Consider the following 7,359-nt stretch of genomic DNA (forward strand, 5'->3'; position numbering starts at 1 on the left):
TGGTCCAACGATCTGTGCTTAACCCCTTTGTTTTCTACCTTGCAGACTTAGGTTGCCCAGGCATTCCTGCGTGTGCTCAACCGAGCTACTGAGCCTAATTCTTGTACCGAAATAATTTATTCATAAATTATACAACAAATGGGCAAGTATAGATATTTAGTCGAAACCCCTGGTGGCATGGCCGAATTTAGGCAAGATTACCAGATTCCTGATGATGTCCAACTGGTGTTGGCCAAGAAAGATGCTACTCCCTGGGACAATGAAGGCTTCGTCCCTTTTACCCTTCAATCCATAATAGAAACCGGACTACGGTTTCCTGTCCAACCGCTAATCTGCGAATTTCTTAGACAGACTAGGTTGTGCCCCACCCAACTGTCCACCAATACATATCGTATTATAATGGGAATAGCCGCATTAAACCACCAAACCGGACTAAATCTTGGTCTGGCCGAGATCTTTCATCAATACTCTATTGGCTCAAAGAATGCTGGGTGGGTCTATTACCTTAGAATTCGCCGCCGCCGAGAGAAGATAATTAAACACACTCCGGACAAAGATCTTAATGATGATGATTTCTTTTGGGTCTCTGGGAACTTTGAGGATTTTCAAGCTCAAATTCCTGGCCGACCTATAAATTGGAAAATGGGAGAGCCTGGTAATTTAACTTCGGTCTTCTTACTTGCATTTTATTTCGGTTCTTCAGTCCATTGACCGAACTAACACTTCTCTTTTTTGCAGATTTTGCCCACCTCCGTTCTCTATATAGCTATCCCAACCTTGCGATTTTGCGAGCCGCACTACGGTGTCAGGAAAGGAGTTGGGCTAAGCTTCTGAACTTTGAGCCGACCTACAGGTATAGCGGTCGCCGAAAAGCAAAAGTAACCGATTTTCTTCTTGAGGAAGCACCGGAACCGGACCCAACTTTGCCCGAAATAAGACTTGTTCCATTGACTGCTGAGGAAGAAATGGCAAAGAAGAGCAGAGTCAGGGCCCTTCTAACTTCAACAACCAGAGCCGAAGTACAGCCATCCATTGAAGCGCAGCCTGCCGTAGTGGCCCTTCCTTCTCAGCACCCTTCTTCATCTCGGCCCTCCAAACGCGCCCGAACTACACCGGCCGAACAGCAACTTGTTGAAGAGGTCGAATCCATCCCACGAAGTCCTCAACCTTCCCCCCAACCGGAGCAAACTGACCGACCTGGATCTCCGAAGTGGGCTCCGCCGCTGACCTTCAACGACCGAGACATCAAAGCTACTGACTCGGTCGTGGCTGAAAAAGACCACCTATTGGCTTTTAACCTGGCAAAAAGTGTGTGCCTCCCTAAGGATATGGAGCACCACTTGAAGCAGCTGAACACCGAAATGAAGTCAATTCGGTCTGCTTCTAAGTCCATGATCTTGGTAAGTAGCTTTGTCTGTTTTTTCTGTCTAAATTTTTCCAACTTTTACTTCGGCTGAAAAGAAATCTTCTTCTTGTCAGGCCTTGCAGAAGAACAACATCACCTACAAGAAAGTTCAAGAACTCTGCAAAACCACAAGGCAGGCGATGGCGGAAGCCGAAGCAAAGGCGGCCGAACTAGTAGAAGCCGAGAAGAGATTGGCCGAGCTACAAGCGGAGAACGGCCGTCTTGCCGACGTGGTTAGTTCAGCGGAAGCGGAGAAGCAAAAAGCCGCCATTGTTATGAAGGACAAGTATCTGCGGGAGTTGTTGAAGCTTGAGAAGAGAAAAGACGCCGAAATACGCGAACTAAAACAGGGCGTGGAGGCGGCCAAAAAGGAGGGGTACAAGCGAGGTTACAAGGAGGCTGAAGATGCCTATGTCAAACAATGCGACGCCGCCAAGGAGCTTTTCTTCAAGTGCGGCTGGAGGGCGGCTGTGGAGAAGCTCGGTCATGTTCAACAGACCGAGGTCTTCAACCCTCCAGAGTACTTTATACCGAAGTCCCTTGCGGAGTATGCGGATGCCATGCAGCAGCAATTCCTTGAAGGTTCAGATACTGACGAAGATTCTGCTTCTGAGGATACTCCGGTTGAAAACGTGGATCAGATAGATCGGCCGGAGTCCAGAGTGGAAGATCTGACTATTGAACAGCCAAATGAAACTGTGGCTCCGGTCGATACCACTATTGTGACTGAAGGAGTCCTGCCGCCAGAGACCGGTCTTCCAGTTGACACTGATGCTGCCTTTGATGCCGAGATTGAAGATCTTTTCGCTTGACTTTGTATTCTTTTTCTTTGTAACCGAACTACACTCGTTTGTAATGACTTTTTCTTTGAATGAAAATTTTACGCTAACTTTTATTCCGGTTGTGGTATGTATGCCTGTATTTTGTAATGTCTTCTATTACTCCAACTGTTATTTCGGTTTTGGTTGGTTAAACTATATTTACCAGCCAACCACTCCTTAGCCGACATAATTACTTCGGCTGAGGAGTACTAAGTGTTGGTTTAATCCAGCCAACCATTCTTCAGCCTTACACTTACTTCGGCTGAAGAGTAACAAGAGTTGGTTTATTCCAGCCAACCATTCTTCAGCCATACCCTTACTTCGGCTGAAGAGTAACAAGAGTTGGTTTATTCCAGCCAACCACTCTTCAGCCATACACTTACTTCGGCTGAAGAGTAACAAGAGTTGGTTTATTCCAGCCAACCACTCCTTAGTCATGCACTTACTTCGGCTAAGGAGTACAAAGTGTTGGTTTATTCCAGCCAACCACTCTTCAGCCTTACCCTTACTTCGGCTGAAGAGTAACGAGAGTTGGTTTATTCCAGCCAACCATTCTTCAGCCATACCTTTACTTCGGCTGAAGAGTAACAAGAGTTGGTTTATTCCAGCCAACCACTCTTTAGTCATGCACTTACTTCGGCTAAGGAGTACAAAGTGTTGGTTTATTCCAGCCAACCACTCTTCAGCCTTACCCTTACTTCGGCTGAAGAGTAACGAGAGTTGGTTTATTCCAGCCAACCACTCCTTAGTCATGCACTTACTTCGGCTAAGGAGTACAAAGTGTTGGTTTATTCCAGCCAACCACTCTTCAGCCTTACCCTTACTTCGGCTGAAGAGTAACAAGAGTTGGTTTATTCCAGCCAACCATTGAAGTTAGTTTTTCCAGCTAACTTATAGTATTTGGTTATTCCGACCAAATGTCCTGCAGCCTGGATCCTTATCCTGGGCTTAGGAAGGGTGTTAGTTTAATCCAGCCAACCTCTGAGTTAGTTTTTACGGCTAACTTAGAATAGAATGCTTACAATATACTTAGTCTTTAAAGCTTAACTTTTACAAAGAATAATTTGTGTTGAAAAGAATTTCTCATTTTATTGAAGGAAGAGAAAAGTACATATGCTTGAAAAAAGATAAGCTAAAAGTAAAATAACTTGAGATTGGCCGTATTCCATGGCCTAGGGATTGCCTTGCCATCCTTGTCTTCTAGGTGGTATGCCCCTTTGCCAGCTAACCCAACCACCTTGTAAGGACCTTCCCAATTTGGGCCTAACTTGCCGTCTCCTGGGACCAAGGTGTTTTCCATTACTTTGCGTAGTACCCAATCCCCAATCTTGAATTGTCTTGGATGCACCTTTTTGCTGTATTTTCTGATTAACTCTCGTTGGTATGAGGCGATGTGGACTAGCGCTCTTTCTCTTCTTTCTTCTGCAAGGTTGAGTTCTAAGGCTATGGCTTCTCCATTTAGGTCTGGATCAAAATTTTCGCTTCGGATTGTGGGGAGGCCGACTTCTAGTGGGATTACTGCTTCCATTCCGTAGGCTAAAGAGAATGGTGTTTCTCCTGTTGATCGCCGAGGTGTGGTGCGGTAAGCCCATAAAACATGAGGGAGTTCATCCGCCCACTTGCCTTTTGCCTTCTCTAGCCTTTTCTTTAGTCCATCCAAGACGACTTTATTTGATGCTTCAGCCTGCCCATTTGCTTGAGGATATGCCGGTGTGGAATTGTAGAACTCTATCTTGTATTCTTCACAAAAGCTTCTAAAGATTCTGCCGTCGAACTGAGTTCCATTGTCTGAGATCAGTGCTTTTGGTATGCCAAACCGGGTGATAATATTCTGCCAGACAAACTTCTTCACATCTTTTTCTTTGATTGACGCCAATGCTTCTGCTTCCACCCACTTTGTGAAGTAGTCTGTTGCTGCGAGAAAGAATTTTCTGCCCCCGGGTGCTGTTGGAAGTGGTCCTACTATGTCCAAGCCCCACATTGCGAAAGGCCATGGGCTAGTTAAGGGTAGGAGTTCTCTTGCTGGCTGATGTATTTGGTGTGCGAATTTCTGGCATTTTTCACACTTTTTCACATATTTCTCTGAGTCTGCTTGCATATATGGCCACCAATATCCTTGCGAAATAGCCCTGTAAGCGAGCGACCTTCCCCCTTGATGACTTCCACATACCCCTTCGTGTATTTCGAACAAGAATGCTTCTACTTTGCTGGGATGAACGCATTTGAGGTAAGGCCCAGAGAATGACTTCTTGTATAATGCCAAAGATGGAGATAGCCAAAATCGCTGCGACTTTGCCCTTATTTTGTTGGCTTCTTTTTTCTCTTCTGGTAGGATGCCGTCTTTCAGGAACAGGATGATGGGATCCATCCAAGAAGGGCCTAATTCTGTGCAACATACTTCTTCTGCTTCGGGGTGTTCTATGCTTGGTCTTGGTAAGAAGTCGATGAGTAATGGATGAGGGATTGATGTATCTGCCATTGAGGCAAGGCCTGCTAGCTCGTCCGCTCGGCTGTTTTCCTCCCTGCCAATTTGTTCTATCCTTACCACATCAAACTTCTTGATCTCCGTTCTGACTAACTCTTGGTACTTGGCCATTCTGTCGTCCTTTGCTTCGTATTCGCCAGAAATTTGGTTTACCACCAGCAGAAAGTCACTGTATACCATTATTTCGGTTGCTTTCATGAAGTGTGCTGACTTGAGTCCTGCGAGAAGCGCCTCATACTCCGCTTCATTGTTGGATGCTGGGAAGCCAAGGTTGATTGCTTGTTCTATAACCAGGCCGTCTGGAGAGATGAGGACTATGCCAAGCCCTGCACCATGTCGGTTGGATGCTCCATCCACAAAGAGCTTCCACATTTCTCCAACGAATAGTTTCCAGCAAGTGGAAGGATCAGATGATGCCATGGGGTCAAGGATGGTGTTTTCTTCAAAGTCCATGTTGGCTGTTTGTCCTTCGTTGTAACAACCCTCATACTGTTTACTGATTAGGGACTGATTGATTACCGATAATCACCGATTACTGTTAAACGAAGCTGATAATGACTGATAACGAACTGATAATCGAACTGAATGAAATACTGAACCGACTGACTGAAATTGGAATCTGAATTAACTGAGTATATGATGGTTAATTTCATTCTATCTGTTTGATTGTCTGATTATCTGTTCATGTTTATATGTTTAAACTGCTAATTGAAGGCCTTATCGGCGGCCGAATTAGAAACCGATTGATGTTCCGTGACCCTCATAATTAATGTGATTTTATGGTATATTTATCTGAAAATTGATTAGGTATGATTAAATTAGATTAAATAAGCTAATTAAAGAGTTCGGTTTATTTACCATATTGCCACCCTTAGTGGCACACTACCTAGTGATGCTAGAGCCTTGCACACATTGAATCAAAACATTTCATCAGCCTTTCTCCTTGCTTTGCCGACTTAGAGAGAGAGAGAGTGAGAGTTTGTGTAGTTCTTGGGTTTTGGCTTAAACAACTTAGAGAATTGAAGGTTGATTGTTGCTTTGTGGTCCTACACTAGTAATTGAGGCTCTAGGTAAGAGAACTCAACCTTTATTGATGTGTTTGAGCTAGTTCTTGCATGATTCATGTTAATTTGTAGAGCTAAGTCATGATTTGGTCCATAAATGATGGATTGAAGATCATTTCTTGCATGCATGTTGGTATTGTTGCAATTTGAGGTTGATTACATAGACATTAGTGCATGCATGCTCATATTGTTGTTATAGACCATGTTTCTATCTGATTTGAAAAGAAATGAGCTCATTTGATCAAGCTTTGGAGCTTTAATTTGGTTTAAAACTCATGCATGACATGTTTGAATGTTGTTCTTGAAAATGGGTTTGAATATGGTTCTAATTGACTCACCTTTGGGGCTTGAATTCATAAATTGAGCTTTGAAACTTGTTATACATTGAATTTAGTTATGTTTTCCAGAATTTGGGCCCAAGAGGTCGAGTTTGGAGTGGTTGAATGCTTGGTTTGAGCTTGGGAGGCAAATCTGGAAATTCCAGATTTGGCTTCCTCGCTCGAGCGAAGGATTCCCCGCTCGAGCGAGCACCTTTGTCCAGGGCTCCGCTCGAGCAACCATCGAGCGACCATCGCGCGTAAAATTTCAGCATCCAGTACTTTTACTGTTTTGCAGACCGCTCGAGCGAAGGATTACTCGCTCGAGCGAAGCCTTTGATTTTGGACTTACGCTCGAGCGTAGAAGGTCTCGCTCGAGCGAAGCCCCTATTTTCAGCAAAGTTTGCAAAATGTTTTCTAAGTGTATTTTTGCACCCTCATCCCATCCTAGGCATTCTTAGGCCTAGTTTAAGACATTTAGATGAGGATATCATTGTAGAACACACCAAGGCAAATTAGGGATTAAGTTATGAGATTTCCCAACTGTGTAGCTTAGTGTGTTCAACCTGTGAACTGTGTAGGGTTGGCAACTGGGGAGACACGCTCTAGCATACTGTAGCCCAGAACTCTGTGAGTAACAATTGTGTAAAGATATGTTCAACTGATTATCTTCTGAATACTGAACTGAACTGTTTACTGAACTGGTATTATTTACTGAATGAATGTATGTCCTTTATTTCTGAACTGTACTGTGGCATCCTTAGTATCTACGGTTTACTGTTACTGTTACTGTCACAGAGATCTCTGTCGGTTTCCTTGTGAAACCACTACTGTTTACTGACTGATGGCCATCATTACTGTTCGGTCTTTTAAGACCTACTGTTACTGTTATGCTAATGGATGTACCACATATGACTGTTTACTGTACTGAACAACTGAATGACTGATTGAAATGAACTGTTTTCATACTGTAAGGACATTCATTCTTAACCTCTTTACATATTGTGTTATTCACTGGGCTTTAGCTCACTGCTCATATATATATGTAGGTGTACAGGCACCAGACCGCAGCTAGAGGCGTCAGGGTTACTCCAGTTTTGTCAAGCCAGCCTTTGTGCCTCACTGTGAGGTTCCGAGTTGCCATGCTATGGCTTGGGGGTGTTTTGTCTGTTTTTCCCCCTTCTGTACTGTTTTACTGTTTTGTATAGACCGTACTGTTTTGTACAGACGGAATGTTTTCTGTACTGTTCTGTAGGGTTGAGTCCCT

This window comes from Camellia sinensis, chromosome 4, assembly GCF_055761805.1.
Source record: "Camellia sinensis isolate YWXY chromosome 4, ASM5576180v1, whole genome shotgun sequence".
In the NCBI taxonomy this organism is placed as follows: Eukaryota; Viridiplantae; Streptophyta; class Magnoliopsida; order Ericales; family Theaceae; genus Camellia; species Camellia sinensis.